Source organism: Hylobates moloch, unplaced genomic scaffold, assembly GCF_009828535.3.
Source record: "Hylobates moloch isolate HMO894 unplaced genomic scaffold, HMol_V3 SCAFFOLD_4, whole genome shotgun sequence".
In the NCBI taxonomy this organism is placed as follows: Eukaryota; Metazoa; Chordata; class Mammalia; order Primates; family Hylobatidae; genus Hylobates; species Hylobates moloch.
Genome location: NW_026652279.1, coordinates 72,621,649 through 72,641,889, shown reverse-complemented (window position 1 = coordinate 72,641,889; position 20,241 = coordinate 72,621,649). Strand labels below are relative to the sequence as shown.

At 37.9% G+C, this 20,241-nt stretch overlaps 1 long non-coding RNA gene across 1 annotated transcript in view; it reads left to right on the top strand.

Annotated features, from left to right (window-relative positions):
• Positions 1-20,241, top strand: part of LOC131383202 (uncharacterized) — a 41,197-nt gene that overhangs the window by 10,005 nt on the left and 10,951 nt on the right. The gene's annotated exons all lie outside the window — the stretch shown is intronic.

The following is a 20,241-nucleotide window of genomic DNA, read 5'->3' as shown; positions in this document are numbered from 1 at the left end:
TGTCTTCGTGTATATGCACAATGTATGTGTTAATAAACTTTTGTCTGTTTTTCTCCTGTTATTATCTTTTTGGCCAATCTAATTTAAAATTTTTTTTAATTGATAACATTATTGTACATATTTATGGGATACAATGACATTTTGATACATGCATACAATGTGTAATGAGCAAACTAGGGTATGTAGGATATCCATCACCTCAAGCATTTACCATATATTTGGGTTGAGAACAACTCAAAATTTCTCTTCTGGATATATTGAAGTATACAATAAATTGTTGTTAACTATAGTCACGGTACTGTACTTTTGAACACTAGAACATATTCCGTCTATCTGGTTGTATGTTTGTGCACTTTATGTACCCACTCTTCATTCTCCCTGGCCCTACTCAGCCACTGGAAGCTCTTCCACTCCACCTCCATGGGATCAAATATTTAGCTCCTACATATACGAGTGAGAATATATGATATTTGTCTTTCTGTACCTGGGTTAACTCACTTAATAATATGACTTCCAGTTCCATTCGTGTTGTGGCAAATGATTGGATTTTATTCTTTTTAATGGCTGAATTGTATGTAATTGTGTACATATGCCACATTTTCTTTATCCATTTAACTGGTAATGGACATAAGTTGATTCTATACCTTGGCTATTGTGAATAATGCTGCAATAAATATGGAGGTACAGGTAACCTTTTGATTTACTAATTCTGTTCCGTTGGAGAAATACCCAGTACTGATACTGCTGGATGATATAATTGTTTACTTTTAGTTTTTTGAGAAACCTCCAAACTTTTCTTCATAATGGCCATACTAATTCTCATTCTCACCAACAATGTATGAGTTCCCTTTATTTGATATTCTTGGCAACATTTGTTATTATCTGTCTTTTCGGTAATAGTCATTTTAACTGGAGAGAGATGATATCTCATTATGGTTTTGATTTGCATTTCCATGATGGTCAGTGATACTGAGCATTTTTTTATATATCTTTTGGCCATTTGTACATCTTCTGAAAAATGTGTATTCACATGGGCTCTGTCCAATTTTTGGAATTTTTTTTCTATTCAGTTGTCTCTATTCTTTGTGTACTTTGAATATTAGTCCCTTATTGAATGGATAGCTTGCAAATACTTCCTCCCATTCAACAAGTTGTCTCTTTCCTCTTCTGACTGTTACTTTTGATATGAAGAACCTTTTTAATTCGTTTATTTTTTGGGGGGGATCTTACTAAAAACATCTTCACCCAGATCAATGTTCTGAAGTGTTTTTCCACAGTTTTCTTCCAGTAGTTTCATGGTTTGGGGTCTGATATTTTGAGTTGATTTTTGCATATAGTGAGAGATAAGGGACTATTGCGGGATCTGGCCAGCAGCCCGCAGTGTAACAGGGCTCTTTCTTTGTTCCCAGGTGGATCAGCAGGTCGAGAAATAAAAGACACACACAAGATAGTGAAAGCTGGGTCCAGGGGCGTCACCGCCTTCTGGTCCCACAATGCCACCTATGCACTGGATATGCCAGCATTTACTATTAAGTTTAGTGAGGGCGGGGGTAAGTTAGTGAGAGATTTAGGGTCATTTGATTATGAGGTGAGATGGTCACATGGGGATGAAGTAATTCTTTAACATAACATCTGTATGCAGAAGTACAGTATACAGAGATAAGAATTTACAATATAGCATGTGCATCAGTAATTTCTAACAGAGCCTTAAAACAGAAACACAGTCTTTCCATAACCTATGATTAGCAAGATATTAATCAGCAGTAACAGTGCAGCAAAAGCTGGTTACAAACAATCCATAGAAACAGGACATGAAGCTAGACAACTGGTTAGACCAGAAATTCTCAGAAGGGAGTATGCCTTCACCCTAAAGAGGCCTAGAAGAGCTGTGGCAAGATGAGGGCGTTTATAGCCCTATCTTATCCATATGAATGGGCACCCCTCATGCGTCCATTTATAGGCTCTCCACAAGGGTCGCATTCCATTCCCAGAGCTATGAACATCTGAATTTCTGGGATAGGAATCTTGGTCATGTGAAACCCTTCCTGACTGCATGTTCATTCATAGGCTCTCTTCAGGAGAAAGCACATCATACGCTGTTGGCTCATTCTGGCAGTCCAACCTGGCATTGTCTTTACACAATCCTGCATAAAATTTTGTATTTACAATAATCAGGAGCATTTCATGTTTCATTCCATAGCAATAGTTTCAGGGGGTCTCCCTACAAGGGACTTGTTTTATTCTTCTGCATATGGATATCCAATTTTCCCTGTACCACTTATTGAAGACACAGTCCTTTTCCCAATGTATATTCTTGGCTCCTTTGTTGATAATGCATTGTCTGTAAATGTGTGGATTTATTTCTGGGTGCTCTTTCTAATCCATTGGTCTATGTATCTGTTTTTTTTTTTCTTTGGCCAGCAGTATACTATTTTGGTTACCATGGCTTTGTAATATGTTTTGAAGTTACATAGTGTTATGCCTCCAATGTTGTTCATTTTCAACAGAATTACTTTGGCTAGTAAGGGTATTTTATGGTATCATATGTTTTGCAGGATTTTTTTTCTAATTCTGTGAAAATAACTGCAGTTTGGTGGTTTTCTGTAGTGATAATTTTTGACAACCTTCTCTTTCTCATTTGTGTGTCTGCTCTACCAATGAGTTTTATATTTTCTCCTTTTTTAATGATGGTAGATTTGTGGTTTGGCTTCCAGATGTAGGAATTCCTTATGAATTTCTTGTATGGCTGTTTTAGTGGTGATGAATTCCCTCTTTTTTATTATGGTCTGGTAAAGATTTTATTTCTCCTTTATTTTTGAAGGATAGCTTTTCTGGGTATGGTATTCTTGATTGACAATTTTTTTTTCTTTCAGCACTTTGAAATATAGCATTCCATTATCTCCTACACTGTAAGTTTTCTGCTGATAAATCTGTTGGTACTTTAATAGAGATTTTCTTATACATGACTTAACAATTTGCTGTTTTTAATTCTATAGCTGGATGTCTATAACCTCTTAAAAGATTTGGGAAGTTTTCAGCTATTATTTTATGAAATAGGTTTGCTACGCTTTTTGCCAATCTCTTCTTCTTCTGTAATTCCCTAAATTCAAATATTTGGTCATTTTATGGTGTCTCACAAGTCACATAGGCTTTCTTTATTATTTTTTTCCTGAATGCTTTTGTTTGTTTCTTTGTTTTTCTGCTGAGTTATTTCAAACTCAGAAATTCTTTCTCCTGCTTGATCTAGTTCATTGTTGAAGCTCTGGATTATATTTTTGTTTCATTCATTGAATTCTTCAGTTCCAGGATTTCTGTGTGGTTATTATTTTATCACATCTATCTCTTTCTTGAATTACTTATTCAGATAATCAAGTGTTTCCCTGACTTCTTTGTATTATGTATTTGTTTTTTCTTATATCTCATTGTCTTTATTTTTTTATTTTTTAAATTTTTTATTATACTTTAAGTTCTAGGGTACATGTGCACAATGTGGATGTTTGTTACATAGGTATACATGTGCCATGTTGGTTTGCTGCACCCATCAACTCGTCATTTACATTAGGTATTTCTCCTAATGCTATCCTTCCCCCAGGCCTCCACCCTGACTAGCCCTGGTGTGTGATGTTCCCTGCCCCATGTCCATGTGTTCTCATTGTTCAACACCCACTTATGAGTGAGAACATATGAGGTTTGGTTTTCTGTCCTTGTGATAGTTTGTTTCGAATGATAGTTTCCAGCTTCATCCATGTCCCTGCAAAGGACATGAACTCATCCTTTTTTATGGCTGCATAGTATTCCATGGTGTATGTGTACCACATTTTCTTAATCCAGTCTATCATTGATGGATATTTGGGTTGGTTCCAAGTCTTTGCTATTGTGAATAGTGCTGCAATAAGCTTATGTGTGCATGTGTCTTTATTGTAGAATGATTTATAATCCTTTGGGTATATGCACAGTAATGGGAATGGTGGGTCAAATGGTATTTCTAGTTCTAGATCCCTGAGGAATCGCCACACTGTCTTCCACAATGGTTGAACTAATTTACACTCACATCAACAGTGTAAAACTGCTCCTATTTCTCCACATCCTCTCCAACATCTGTTGTTTCCTGACTTTTTAATGATCGCCATTCTAACTGGCATGAGATGGTATCTCACTGTGGTTTTGATTTGCATTTCTCTGATGACCAGTAATGATGAACATTTTTGCATATGTCTGTTGTCTGCATAAATGTCTTCTTTTGAGAAATGTCTGTTTATATCCTTTGCCACTTTTTGATGGAATTTTTGTTTGTTTGTTTGTTTTTTGTAAATTTGTTTGAGTTCTTTGTAGATTCTGGGTATTAGCCATTTGTCAGATGGGTAGATTGCAAAAATTTTCTCCCATTCTGTAGGTTGCCTGTTCACTCTGATGATAGTTTATTTTGCTGTGCAGAAGCTCTTTAGTTTAATTAGATCCCATTTGTCTATTTTGGCTTTTGTTGCCATTGTGTTTGGTGTTTTAGTCATGAAGTCTTTGCCTATGACTATGTCCTGAATGGTATTGCCTAGGTTTTCTTCTAGGGTTTTTATGGTTTTAGGTCTAACATTTGTCTTTAATCCATCTTGACTTAATTTTTGTATACAGTGTAAGGAAGGGATCCAGTGTCACCTTTCTACATATAGTTAGCCAGTTCTCCCAGCACCATTTATTAAATATGGAATCCTTTCCCCATTTCTTGTTTTTGTCAGGTTTGTCAAAGATCAGATGGTTGTAGATGTGTGGTGTTAATTCTGAGGCCTCTGTTCTGTTCCACTGTTCTATATATCTGTTTTGGTACCAGTACCCTGCTGTTTTGGTTACTGTAGGCTTGTAGTACAGTTTGAAGTCAGGTAGCGTGATGCCTCCAGCTTTGTTCTTTTGGCTTAGGATTGTCTTGGCAATGTGGGCTCTTTTTTGGTTCCATATGAACTTTAACGTGTTTTTTTCCAATTCTGTGAAGAAAGTCATTGGTAGCTTGATGGGGTTAGCATTGAATCTATAAATTACTTTGGGCAGTTTGGACATTTTCATGATATTGATTCTTCCTATCCATAAGCATGAAATTTTCTTCCATTTGTTTGTGTCCTCTTTTATTTTGTTGAGCAGTAGTTTGTAGTTCTCCTTTAAGAGGTCCTTCACATCCCTTGTAAGTTGGATTCCTGGGTATTTTATTCTCTTTGTAGTAATTGTGAATGAGAGTTCCCTCATGATCTTGCTCTTTGTTTGTCTGTTATTGGTGTATAGGAATGCTTCTGATTTTTGAACATTGATTTTGTATCCTGAGAATTTTTGAACATTGGTTTTGTATCCTGAGAATCCTCAGAATGCTGAAGTTGCTTATCAGCTTAAGGAGATTTTGGGCTGAAACGTTAGGGTTTTCTAAATATATAATCATGTCATCTGCCAACAGAGACATTTTGACTTCCTCTTTTCCTAATTGAATATACTTAATTTCTGTCTCTTGTCTGATTGCCCTAGCCAGAAGTTCCAATACTACGTTGAATAGGAGTGGTGAGAGAGGGCATCCTTGTCTTGTGCCAGTTTTCAAAGGGAATGCTTCCAGTTTTTGTCCATTCAGTATGATATTGGCTGTGGATTTGTCATAAATAGCTCTTATTATTTTGAGATACATTCCATCAATACCTAGTTTATTGCGAGTTTTTAGTATGAAAGGGTGTTCAACTTTATTGAAGGCCTTTCTGCATCTATTGAGATTATCATGTGGTTTTTGTCATTGGGTCTGTTTATGTGATGGATTACATTTATTGATTTGTGTATGTTGAACCATCCTTGCATCCCCGGGATGAAGTCGACTTGATCGTGGTGGATAAGCTTTTTCATGTGCTGCTGGATTTGGTTTGCCAGTATTTTATTGAGGATTTTCACATCAATGTTAATCACAGATATTGGCCTCAAATTCTCTTTTTTTGTTGTGTCTGTGCCAGGCTTTGGTATCAGGATAATGTTGGCCTCCTAACATGAGTTAGGGAGGATTCCCTCTGTTTCTGTTCATTGAAATCGTTTCAGAAGGAATGGTACCAGCTCCTCTTTGTAGCTCTGGTAGAATTCAGCTGTGAATCTGTCTGGTCCTGGACTTTTTTCTTGGTAGGCTATTAATTACGGCCTCAATTTCAGAGCCTCTTATTGGTCTATTCGGAGATTCAACTTCCTGGTTTAGCCTTGGCAGGTGTATGTGTCCAGAGATTTATCCATTTCTTCCAGATATTCTAGTTTATTTGCATAGAAGTGTTTATAGTATTCTCTCATGGGAGTTTATATTTCTGTGGGATCAGTGGTGATATCCCTTTATGATTTTTTATTGTGTCTATTTGATTCTTCTCTCTTGTCTTCTTTATTAGTCTTGCTAGCGCTCTATTTTGTTGATCTTTTCAAAAAACCAGTTCCTGGATTCATTGATTTTTTGAAGGGTTTTTTTTCTCTATATCCTTCAGTTCTGCTCTGATCTTAGTTATTTCTTGCCTTCTGCTAGCTTTTGAATTTGTTTGCTCTTCCTTCTCTAGTTCTTTTATTGTGATGTTAGGTTGTCAATTTTAGATCTTTCCTGCTTTCTCTTGTGGGTATTTAGTGCTATAAATTTCCCTCGACACACTGCTTTAAGTGTGTCCCAGAGATTTTGGTACCTTTTGTCTTTGTTCTCATTGGTTTCAAAGAACATCTTTATTTCTGCTTTCATTTTGTTATGTACCCAGTAGTCATTCAGGAGCAAGTTGTTCAGTTTCCATATAGTTGTGTGGTTTTGAGTGAGTTTATTATTCCTGAGTTCTAATTTGATTGCACTGTGGTCTGAGAGACAATTTGCTGTGATTTCTATTCTTTTACATTTGCTGAGGAGTGTTTTACCAACAATTATGTGGTCAATTTTAGAATAAGTGTGATGTGGTGCTGAGAAGAATGTATATTGTGTTGATTTGGGGCGTAGAGTTCTGTAGATGTCTATTAGGTCCTCTTGGGCCAGAAGCTGAGTTCAAGTCCTGGATATCATTGTTAACCTTCTCTCTTGTTGATCTGTCTAATATTGACCATGGGGTGTTAAAGTCTCCCATTATTCTACTGGAGTCTAAATCTCTTTGCAGGTCTCTAAGGACTTGCTTTATGAATCTGGGTGCTCCTGTACTGGGTGTAAATATGTTTAGGATAGTTAGCTTTTCTTGTTGAAATGATCCTTTTATCATTATGTGATACATAATGCATATGTGTACATTATGTATTATAATCTTATGTGATACATAAGAGCAGCCTTCTGTGTCTCTTTTGATCATTGTTGGTTTAAAGTCTGTTTTATCAGAGACTAGGATTGCAGCCCCTGAGCTGTTTTTTGTTGTTGTTGTTGTTGTTGTTGTTGTTGTTGTTGTTTTTTGCTTTCCATTTGCTTGGTAGATCTTTCTCCATCTCTTTATTTTGAGCTTATATGCGTCTTTGCCCATGAAATGCATCTCCTGACTATAGCACATTGATGGGTCTTGACTCTTTATCCAATTTGCCAGTCTGTGTCTTTTAATTGGGGCATTTAGCCCATTTACATTAAGGTTAACATTGTTATGTTTGAATTTTATCCTCATTATGATGTTAGCCAGTTATTTTGCCTATTAATTGATGCAGTTTCTTCACAGTGTTGATGCTCTTTACAATTTGGCATTTTTTTGCAGTGGCTGGTACTGGTTGTTCCTTTCCATGTTTAGTGCTTCCATCAGGAGCTCTTGTAAGGCAGGCCTGGTGGTGACAAAATTTCTTGGCATTTGCTTGTCTATAAAGGATTTTATTTCTCCTTCACTTATGAAGCTTAGTTTGTCTGGATATGAGATTCTGGGTTGAAAATTCTCTTCTTTAAGAGTGTTGAATATTGGCCCCCACTCTCTTCTGGCTTGTAGGGTTTCTGCTGTTAGTCTGATGGGCTTCCCTTTGTGGGTAACCCAACCTTTCTCTCTGGCTGCCCTTAACATTTTTTCCTTCATTTCCACCTTGGTGAATCTGACAATTATGTGTCTTGGGGTTGCCCTTCTTCAGGAGTACCTTTGTGGTGTTCTCTGTATTTCCTGAATTTGAATGTTGGCCTGCTTTGCTAGGTTAGGGGAGTTCTCCTGGATAGTATCCCGAAGAGTGTTTTCTAACTTGGTTCCATTCTCCCCATCACTTTCTGGTATACCAATCAAACAAATATTTGATCTTTTCACATAGTCTCATATTTCTTGGAGGTTTTGTTTGTTTGTTTTCACTCTTTTTTCTCTAATCTTGTCTTCTCATTTTATTTCAATAATTTGATCTTCAATCACTGTTATCCTTTCTTCTACTTGATCAAATTGGCTATTGAAGCTTGTACATGCATCAAGAAGTTCTCATGCCATGAGGTCATTTAAGGTCTTTTCTACACTGTTTATTCTATTTAGCCGTTCTTCTAGCCTTTTTTCCAAGGTTTTTGGCTTCCTTGCCATGGGTTTGAATGTGCTCCTTTAGCTCAGAGAAGGTTGTTAATACCGACCTTCTGAAGCCTACTTCTGTCAACTTGTCAAACTCATTCTCCATCCAGTCTTGTTCCCTTGCTGACCAGGAGCTGCAATCCTTTGGAGGAGAAGAGGTGCTCTGTTTTTTGGAATTTTCAGCTTTTCTGCTCTGGTTTCTCACCATCTTTGTGGTTTTGTCTACCTTTGGTCTTTGATGTTGGTGACCTACAGATGGGGTTTTGGTGTAGATGTCCATTTTGTTGATGTTGATGCTATTCCTTTCTGTTAGTTTTCTTTCTAACAGTCAGACCCCTCAGCTGCAGGTTTATTGGTGTTTGCTGGAGGTATATGCCAGACCCTGTTTGCCTGGGTATCACCAGCAGAGGCTGCAGACTAGTAAATATTGCTGCCTGATCCTTACTCTGTAAGCTTTGTCCCAGAGGGGCATCTGCCTGTTTGAGGTGTCTGTCGGCCCTTACTGGGAGGTGTTTCCCAGTCAATCTATATGGGGGTCATGTACCTACCTGCGGAGGCAGTCAGTCCATTCTCAGAGCTCAAATGCAGGGCTGAGAGAACCACTGCTCTCTTCAGAGCTGTCAGACAGGGACATTTAAGTCTACAGAAGTTGTTGGCTGCCTTTTGTTTTACTATGCCCTGCAGCCAGAGGTGGAATCTATAGAGACAGTAGGCCTTGCTGAGTTGCAGTTGGCTCTGCCCAGTTCATGCTTCCAGGCTTCTTTGTTTACACTGTGAGTTACTCAAGCCTCAGCAATGGCAGACGCCCCTTCCTCCATCCAGCTGCAGCATGGCAGGTGGATCTCAGACTGCTGCACTAGCAGTGAGCAAGGCTCCGTGGGCATGGGACCCATTGAGCCAGGCAGGGGAGGGTATCTCCTGGTCTGCTGGTTGCTAAGACTGTGGGAATAGCACAGTATTTGGTCAGGCGTGAACTGTTTCTCCAGATACAGTCAGTCACGGCTTCCCTTGGCTAGGAAAGGGAAATCTCCTGACCCTTTGTGCTTCCTGGGTGAGGCAATGTCCCGCCCTGCTTCAGCTCACCCTCCATGGGTTGCACCCACTGTCCAACCAGTCCCAGTGAGATGAACCAGGTACCTCAGCTGGAAATGCAGAAATCACCCATCTTCTGTGTCGATCTCGCTGGGAGCTGCAAACTGGAGCTGTTCGTATTTGGCCATCTTGGAAGTGATTTCCTCACTCACTGTCTTTAATAGCATTGTTTTGAATTCTTTTACAACTGTTTCATAGATTTTCTTTGCATGAGAAACTTGCTAGAGAATGATTGTTTTCCTTTTGAGGCATCATATTTTCTTTCTTTTTCATATTTTTTGTGTTTTTATATTGATATCTGCACATCTGTTGTAACAATCACTTCTTCCAATTTTATGGATTGGCTTTCCTTGAGAAAGACTTCTTCCTGTTGATGTGTTTTGATTGGGTAGGATGCTTTGGCTTTGATTCTGGGTGGACATAGTAGTGTAGTCTCCTTATGATTTCTTTGCCTGTAATCAGTGTCAGTGTGTTTGTGAGCTCTTCAGTGGCTTAGGCTGCAGTTATTAGAATGCTCTGGTGAAGATTTGCTGGGGATGGGTACACTAAGTAGGCTGGTCCTTGGGCATCTGTGGTGGAGGTGGAAGGCCTCTCTTGCTGGTCCTTGGGCTCTTGTGCTGCATACGTAAGCACCAGTGATGGTGGTTTGGGCAGGCTGATCTTTGGGTCCCCCAGGTCACTTGTTTAAGTGTTGGCAGTGGCAGTGGTGGGATAAGTGGTCAGATGGGTTCTCAGGTCACTGGATGGCATGTGTTGCATGGGCAAAGGGAGTTAAGGTTTGCAGGCCAACCCTTGGTCCCTTAAGTGGCATATGCATGCACAGTGGTGGCAGTGGCAAGCTAAGCAAAACCAATTCCCAGGCTTCCAGATGACACCTTCACATGGATGCCAGTGAAGGTGACAGAAGCAATCTGGATAGGCCCATCCTCACTCAGAGGGCACCTGTGGGTGCCAGCAGTGACCAGTAGGGAAGACCTGTCTTCAGATTCCTACAATGGTACACACAGCACTAGAGGCAGTGATATAGGGTAGTTTGATCCCCAGGCTCCTGGACAACACACACAGTCACTGGCAGGGGTTGCACTAGGTAAAATTGAGCCTGTCCTCAGTTACTCTGGTCATGTGCATGGGTACAGGCTGAATCTGGTAGCATGCGTCAACCCCCAGACCCCCACACAATGCATTATTGCCTGGGAATAGTGGCAGGTGGGGCAGACCTCTCCTTAGACCCCCGACCAATAAGCATGGGTGCCTGTGGGGGCAGGTATGGTGGGTCATTCCCCAGGCCCCCAGATGGTGCAAGTAGGTGTGCTGATGGCAGTGGGCAGGGCCACCCTATCCTCAGGTCCCCAGGCCATGCACATGGGCACAGCACAACACTGGTGGTGGGCAGCAGTGGTGCTGGGGAGAACAGTCCTATAGCCAGCCCCCTTGATGACAGTGGCAGTGGTGGCAGGCTGGTTGGGTCAGTCCTAGGCTGCAGGAAGATGTCCAGATGGACCAGCATCCAGACCCCCTGAAGTTACATTCAGGTAGATGGCCCTGCTGCTGGGGGATGGCTGCTATCACTGGCAATGGCCCATGGAAGGCAGTTCTCAGGCTCTGAGTAGCATGTTCTCCAGCTCGCTTTGTCCTAGGGCAGCCTCTTTGGTGTGGTGTGCCACCTGTTCCTCACTGCATGGGCTACAGTGCTAGGGATCTGGTCAATGGGTCAAATCACTGGATCCAATCAGCATTATGATAGATCAGCCCTTTGCGTTGATGTGAGGAAATGTCAGTGAAGCTCCAGAGATGTGGAGATGCAGAGGCTTCTCCGAGCCAGGGCAGGATGTAATCTGCTGCGGTCAGGGCTTTCAAATTGGCACCATGCTACAACTGCTTGGATTTTGGGGTGGTGGGGAGTGGAACCCAGTATGAACTGCCTCTCTGAAACAACGCTTTTGAGTGGATTCCAGGCAATTCCCAATGTTAGTCTCAGGGCTCGCAAAGGACAAGAAGCTCTCCTGTGGCTAGGATTGCAAGAGTCAGCAGTGGCAATGTTGACAACTGGGGATCTTTTGCTAATTTTTGTCCTTACACCAGGGAGTTTTTCCTAGTTCCATGCTGGTTCCAAATGGGTTGGCTGCTTTGCTTCTCTTTATTTCCATCCCTGAGAGGTTCTTCATCACTCCTTTGCTGAATTCCAGAGTTCTCTTTTAGAGACTACATTTAAGGTATGATTATCCAGTCAGGCAATGCTTTTCGTCTTCCTTCTGGAGGAGGCAAGGGCTGTGCACATAGCCATATTGCTGCTCCCTCAACCTGTCAATCAAATGTGCAAGGCCCAGCCATTGAACCAAAGATAGGTAGAGGAAAAATTTTGTTTCTTCCCTTAAACGTATCCATTCCATCTGTTTGCTGTTAGCTCCAAAAGTGATATTCAATATAAGTTTAAATTGTAAAGAAAAGCAATTAAACCATTTGGCTAATGGACTTGGAAACTTCAGTAAAGCAAAAGAACATAGTTTTCCACGGTGATGAAAGATTCATAAAATGGTTGTAACTTTCAGAGAGAGGGAGAAGAAATTTTTTAAAAAATAAATCACATGGGATGTCATAAATAATAATAATGAGTTATCATTTGTTGAGTGCCGACCCTGTGCCAAGTGATGTATATGAATTTATTAAATATTAATAATAATTTTATGATACTGTTTTTATAATTGTGATTTTACAGTTAATAAAAATGAAGTTAAGAAACATTGTTTTTATTTTCCAAGGTTACGCAATAAAGGACAGAACCCAGATTTGATCCTTTATCTGGCAGATTCAAAGTCCTTGCTTTTAATTATTTATAAAGTGCTTGCTCTGGAACAAGGCAGAAAATGGAAAGTTGAAGATTTTAAAATGAAACATAATGATCCCTTCACTTTTTTCCCTAAAACAATGAGGGTAGATTATTTAGATGTCCTGCTTTTTGGTGTATAAGGATGCTGTGGAATGTGAAAAAGCAACCAGGCTCTAAGTGTGTCAATATTATGGAATAGAAATATATACAGTGAATCATCTTTTTCTCCGAATATGTAAAACTGGTTTCTAGGGGCTGAGCAAAAATTCTACCCTTTTTTTTCTTTCCGCTGAACTTACATGGTTTCAACAAAAACCGTGTAAAATATTTATTTAGTGATGTATATATTTGTAGTCACACAAACACACATAAAAGTGCAATATTCTGGAGCTCCAGATACTAAAAATTCAGCTGAGTTAAATATGATAAGTTAAAATACAGTATTTTTGCCCAAAACGTTTACAGCAGAGAATGCCAAATATTTCAGTTACTAATCAAGGAAAATAGGAGTCCTGCAATTTTGTAAAATAATGAACCTTTCAAAAAATTTCCGAAACCTTGTTTATTTTCCAAATAAACAACTTTTGTTTGCTTTCAAGTTTTAAATATTGCCAAGTCACATCAACTGGGAGAAAGATTTAGATCCAAGCACGTTTAGATGATCTTTGCATAAATAATTAACAAAACAGAAGATAAGCTAACAAAACGCAAAGGCTAGATATAGTGTATGGGATAAATTGATATTTAAACTCAATACAGTTTGAAGGTATTCTAAAATATATGCAAACATATTAAACTAAGTAAGCTTAGAACACAATTAAAAATTTGTCTAAATCTATTTCCCCCAGAGTGGAGATTTTATAGCAATTGTTTAATTATATATGTGTTCATAATTCACTAATATTTCTAAAATATAAAAGAATGGTATATTGTTTTTAACACCTAAAAAGTTTGAAAAATCTATAAAACAAGGTATGGAAAAATTTTCATTAAAAAACTAAATATTTGACAATTATGTATTAAATTTCCTAGAATTTAATATACTTACAGGGTTTATTTATTTGTTTAAAGTAATATCAAACTTTCATTCTTGGATTTCCTCTCCAAGACTTGGGGATAAATATAATTTTTTCAAGCCAATAAACCTGAATTGAATACATATACACTAACTGAGAGGTTCAGGAAAATTTAAACGTTAAAAAATAAATATGAAGGAAGGAAAAACATTTTAAAAATTGACTCTAGCATATGTAATCTAAGTGCAAACTAAATCAATCCTGCTCATCAAGATCTAGAAAATGTTTTCTGAAATATCTATGCCACTATTGATGGAAAGTCTAATGTTTTTCCTATACTTTATAAATTCATAGTTAACATAGCCTCTCATTTTCATCATTGTTTCAGAGAAATTCCTTCTTCCAAATCTGTTCACTTTATGGGTTGGCTCACATGGATGAATGTGCAATTCTTTTTCCATACTGTATCAATACAGATATGGTACTCAGTCCTGATTTGCATACCTAAATAAATTACCTATGTACTTGCATACATGAACTTTGTGTGTATGGACAGCTTCACTGAGTTTTGGTGGAGAAAAATGGGGCTAATATCATACCAATCCAAACTTAAATGGAAAGTCAAACATAAAATTCAGTCAGTCCCTCTCTCTTACTGCTGCCTTTGACACATGGCATCTTAGCAACTTCACCACAACCCCAACAGAGCATTTCTGTTACAGAACTTTTAGCACCTAATGTTCTCCAACTCTTTCCAACAACCTTTTCCAATAGAACTAATATCATTTCTGGTAGTAAAGAAGAGAATGTTTGGCAATACCATGTTAAAACATTAATTAGCATTAAATCCAATCACTGGAAATTTCTTCCTTTCAATATTTCTTTTAAACTCAGAAGGAAATTATCAGTTTGTGGTTATTATGTCTTACACATTTTCTAACATGAGCTACTAACTTTTTAACAACAAAAATACAAGCCTCAGATAAGGGCTCTAGAAGGCAAATGTATCTAATAAAATGAAGCTTTTTATTGTCTCTGTTTGAATATCTTTTTATTTGTGGTAATTAAAATTTTATTTTAAAATAAAAGTACTTTAATGAAAATGAGTCAATTTACAAAATACTAGGTAAAAATAGTAGAGGAATGATGAATTCATGGCAAAACATTGTAAAAATTTATAAAATATTAGTATTTGGGAACACTTGCCTAGAACAGAGACAGTTGGATTTTTTAGAGAAATTCTGCTGCCAACTGCTAAGTCAATTTTTTAATCCAGGTCCACTTATAAGTGATTTAAAATTAAGGTTTCTTTTGGATTTTTAAAAGCCAAATACCTGAAAAAACACAATGGAGTACATGACACTCATGGTTTGATAAAGTGAAATGTGTGATTTCACTGGGAATGTTGAAACCTCAACTCTTGCTAATTCCACAAACCCTTCATCCCAAGATTCCATTTGAAATAGCATTACACTCTAATGTATTTGATACCTTCAACAACAGATTGTAAAAGCAATGGAACTATGTGCAGTCAAAATTTGAGAGAGATAAACCGAAGGTATTACCAACGGTAACTGTTTCAATCTTAGCATATGATATAGCCCACAAAACCTCGAAATGAGTCATTAGTGAATAAATGACTTAAAATAAAAATTGTCTTAATGGGATCTTCCCCAGAAATTGGAATTTAAACCAAAGTCCTTGATTTTCCACTGAAAAATATGTTGTAGTGTTCACTGAGAGAATATACAGATTCACAGTCAGTGAAAGTGAGATGGTTTTGGTAATAAAGGAAAAAAACTATTTATTTATTCATTCATTCATTCATTCATTTATACTAAATGAGATCGTGGCGGCAAGACATACAGTAAGTTTGAGTATCCTGCAAAGAAGATGAACTATTTTAAGTAGAGAAATTATTTGTTCTAGACCTCAAATTACTTGCCTATAAATCATGGGAGAGATGATTTCGGCCTAGAGAACTGTAAGGCTGCTAATAATACTGGCCTCTTAACACTAAAAAAAAAAAGAAAAGAAATAAATGCAATTTATATGGGCTCTTTGGCTTGCCATTATTAATGGAACTTGACCATATTATGGGTCCACCATAAGGAGGCAGATGCAAAATGTCCTTCAAAAATGAACTGACTTTCTAAATAGAACCATCTAATATGGCACATTTTAAAACTGGCAAAAACAATGATTTGAGTATTGATATAAATGGTGTTAACTTGAGATCAAGGATGTAAAAAACAATTTTATTTTGCGAGTAGACAATCTTGTTCCTCGGTGTACCTAGTATTTCCAAGTAACTAAGTCTAGATATCTTCATATCAATTTGATTAAATCAAATTATGTATTTCTGCAAATTCAAGATTCACAGCACAGTTCCAGCGCAGTCTGCAAACACCTCTAAATTTTGGTTGTTGTTGTTCAACCACTACATGAGGTCGTGCAAATGTGCAAATAGTAGAAGGTAGCTAGAGATAGCGGAGGTGCCATTGACATAATTTGATCCTGTTAAAGATGAAGAATCAGAGAGTAAATCTCAATTTTGTGTTCCTGTTGTCTTTCACTGCTGATGTTCTCCTAACCTGTCTCTTGGCACAAGTAATTCTCAGTGATAACTCTGATGGTGGTATATTTGCCTCTGTTATCACATAGAATGAATGGTAACATGGAAATATTGTTGTACTTCTTTTGTCGTAATTGGACATTTTTGTCCTTCCGGTTAGACTCCTGATGCTTGCCTGACTTTCATTCTTCAAGTTATTCATGAGTATGTTTCTAAGGACATTAGAAACTTGTACATACTTTTCATGATTCACTAGGCCATGGGACTCTTGGGGAGCTCAAGGGCTCCTCTTGTTTCCAAGTGCCTTATGCCACCAGCAATCTACTCTAATATTTATACTCAGGAGAGACCTGAAGTAGGATTTAAGGAAAAAAAAAAAAAAAGCTTAGAATATGTTTGCAAATTGGACTAGAAATGATTTGTGAATGTTGAATTTAGCTGACATAAATAATTAAATTGATATGAATTGATAATGATTTACTTGAAAATATCTAGATTAAGTTATCTGTGACAAGATTAGTAGGGGTTTAAAAACATGAAAATAGGCTCAGTTGCAAGAAATATTCTTTTTAAATTCTTTATTTCTTGTTAATAGCATCTATGTTGAAACCTCAACACTTATTTCTGGCATAATTTTTGAGGCTGCTGCAATCAAACTTCAGTCTGGAAATGACATGTTATTGTTGCCTTTTCTAATTGTCCCCAAATTTCTTTAGTTATGGGCCACTAAAATTTATTTAATTTTTTCTTTCTGTCCCCAATTCAGCTCTTATCAGTAAGATAAAGTTAATCTTTTGTCAAAAATTTGCCATCTTATAGCTTATACCTGTTTCTTTGTCTCTAATTTTGTGCCTCCTCATTTTTAGCTCTTTTCATATTTGAGGCCAATACAAACATTAATTTTACTAGAATCAATTAACATTCAAATTTCCTCCAATTTACATCCAAATCTTTGGCTTTTTCTCTCATAAACAGAATTTAGCATTCTTCTCTAGTCCTTGGCAAATGATTCTGCCCTTCCAATTGTAATGAATAGTGATAGAAGGAATGTGTTGAACAATACAGTAAAAACTGCACAACTGTAAATTAATAACTATGTCCATCATCCTGTCACAAGTTGACACAATGATAATTTCCATATTTGGGTGAGTAAATATTTGTGTTGAGCAGGAAAGTCCCAGCTAATTTCTTCATTTTTTAAGATGGAGTTGTTTCTAGCACTATCAAAAGCAGAGATATTGTAAAAAATAGGAAGATGTAAATGTCAGTTGCCGGCAATACACATGTATATGAAGTCCCAAGACATGAACTCTGGTGATCCTCAATACTATCTGTCTGTGGTTCAACACAGGTAAAAATTCAACTCACCCAGACACATCATATTGGTCATACCATTGAATTGGTCATACCATTCATCTCTTCCTTTAAACTCTGAAAGGATAGCCTGAGTGAAGATCTGCCGACTAAGGGAGGCTAATGAACAAAATTTCACTCTTGCTTTCTTTCCTGCTGTCTGATGAATAGTATTGTTTAGTGAATGAGATTAGTTTCAAATTTGGTTAATAAGTGTGCCAAATGAAGGCTAAAATGTATGGGCTATAAACTTCTTGAGCAATGGTAATGGCCCTCAGGGAGGCCAAGTAAAAGAGACTTGCTCCTAACCACCTATCTTTGCATCCATCAACCAAGCAACAGTATAGGATAGAATACAGCTTAAACTATGAGGCTAGTGAGGTTCCCCACTTTCCCCCAGCTCAAATTCTTTGATACCTTAAGAAATCTGAGTCTGTATCTCTTTTTTTTTTTTCTTTCTGAGATGGAGTTTTGCTTTTGTTGCCCAGGCTGGATTGCAATGACAAGATCTTGGCTCACAGCAACCTCCGCCTCCCAGGTTCAAGCGATTCTCCTGCCTCCGCCTCCCAATTAGCTGGGATTACAGGCACCCACCACCATGCCTAGCTAATTTCTTGTATTTTTAGGTGAGATGGGGTTTCACCATTCTTGCCAGGCTGGTCTTGAATTCCTGACCTCAGGTGATCCACCTGCCTCAGCCTCCAAAGTACTGGGATTACAGGCGTTAAGCCACAGTGCCCGGCCCAGAAATCTGAGTTTAAATCTTTCCAGAACAAATATATTTGAGGTTTCTTCCAGTTCTAACACCTACAACTGTATGTGTTGAACTCAGAAATTTTATTCTCAGTAAAAGATTCAAGAATATAAAAATGTACTGTTAGTACATTTTCTTATTATTAACAGTGAAAATATCTAGCAAATCATCTAAATAATCTGTTACGATTTTTCTCTAAAAATTTCAATACTTTAAGTAAATTTTAATGTTCTTTGCAATGGAAATAAACTTAATATTAAGTGAAAAACATAAAACATTATGTTTTATATTGTTAGAATTGATATGGTTTGGCTGTATCGCACCCAAATCTCAACTTGAATTGTATCTCCCATAATTCCCACGTGTTGTGGGAGGTACCCAGTGGGAGGTAACTGAATCATGGGGGCCAGCCTTTCCCATGCTATTCTTGTGATAGTGAAAAAGTCTCACTAGATCTGATGCTTTATCAGGGGTTTCCGCTTTTGCTTCCTTCTGATTCACTCTTGCTGCCTCCATGTAAGAAGTGCCCTTAGCCTTCCACCATGATTGCGAGACCTTCCCCAGCCACGTGGAACTGTAAGTGCAATTAAATCTCTTTCTTTTTTAAATTGCCCAGTCCTGGGTATGTCTTTTTATATATATATACTTTAAGTTCTAGGGTACCTGTGCAAAATGTGCAGGTTTGTTACATATGAATACATGTGCCATGTTGGTGTGCTGCACCCATTAACTCGTCATTTACTTTAGGTATATCTCCTAATGCTTTCCCTCCCCCTTTCCCCCACCCCACAACAGGCCCTGTTGTGTGATGTTCTCCTTCCTGTGTCCAAGGGTTCTCATTGTTCAATTCCCACCTATGAGTGAGAAAATGCAGTGTTTGGTTTTTTGTTCTTGCGATAGTTTGCTGAGAATGATGGTTTCCAGCTTCATCCATGTCCCTACAAAGGACATGAACTCATCATTTCTTATGGCTGCATAGTATTCCATGGTGTATATGTGCCACATTTTCTTAATCCAGTCTATCATTGATGGATATTTGGGTTGGTTCCAAGTCTCTGCTATTGTGAATAGTGCCGCAATAAACATACGTGTGCATGTGCCTTTATAGCAGCATGATTTATAATCCTCTGGGTATATACCCAGTAATGGGATGGTTGGGTCAAATGGTATTTCTAGTTCTAGATCCTTGAGGAATTGCCACACTGTCTTCCACAATGGTTGAACTAGTTTACAGTCCCACCAACAGTGTAAAAGTGTTCCTATTTCTCCACATCCTCTCCAGCACCTGTTGTTTCCTGACTTGTTAATGATGGCCATTCTAACTGGTGTGAGATGGTATCTCATTGTGGTTTTGATTTGCATTTCTCTGATGGCCAGTGATGATGAGCATTTTTTCATGTGTCTGTTGGCTGCATAAATGTCTTCTTTTGAGAAGTGTCTGTTCATATCATTTGCCCACTTTTTGATGGGGTTGTTTTTTTCTTGTAAATTTGTTTGAGTTCTTTGTAGATTCTGGACCTTACCCCTTTGTCAGATGAGTAGATTGCAAGACTTTTCTCCCATTCTGTAGGTTGCCTGTTCACACTGATGGTAGTTTCTTTTGCTGTGCAAAAGCTCCTTAGTTTAGTTAGATCCCATTTGTCAATTTTGGCTTTTGTTGCCATTGCTTTTGGTGTTTTAGACATGAAGTCCTTGCCCATGCCTATTCCCTGAATGGTACTGCCTAGGTTTTTTTGTAGGGTTTTTATGATTTTAGGTCTAACATTTAAGTCTTTAATCCATCTTGCATTAAATTTTGTATAAGGTGTAAGGAAGGGATCCATTTTCAGCTTTCTACATATGGCTAGCCAGTTTTCCCAGCACCATTTATTAAATAGGGAATCCTTTCCCCATTGCTTGTTTTTGTCAAGTTTGTCAAAGATCAGATGGTTTTAGATGTGTGGTATTATTTCTGAGGGCTCTATTCTGTTCCATTGGTCTATATCTCTGTTTCGGTACCAGTACCATGCTGTTTTGGTTACCATAGCCCTGTAGTATAAAGTCAGGTAGTGTGATGCCTCCAGCTTTGTTCTTTTGACTTAGGATTGTCTTGGCAATACAGGCTCTTTTTTGGTTCCATATGAACTTTAAAGTAGTTTTTTCCAATTCTGTGAAGAAAGTCATTGTTA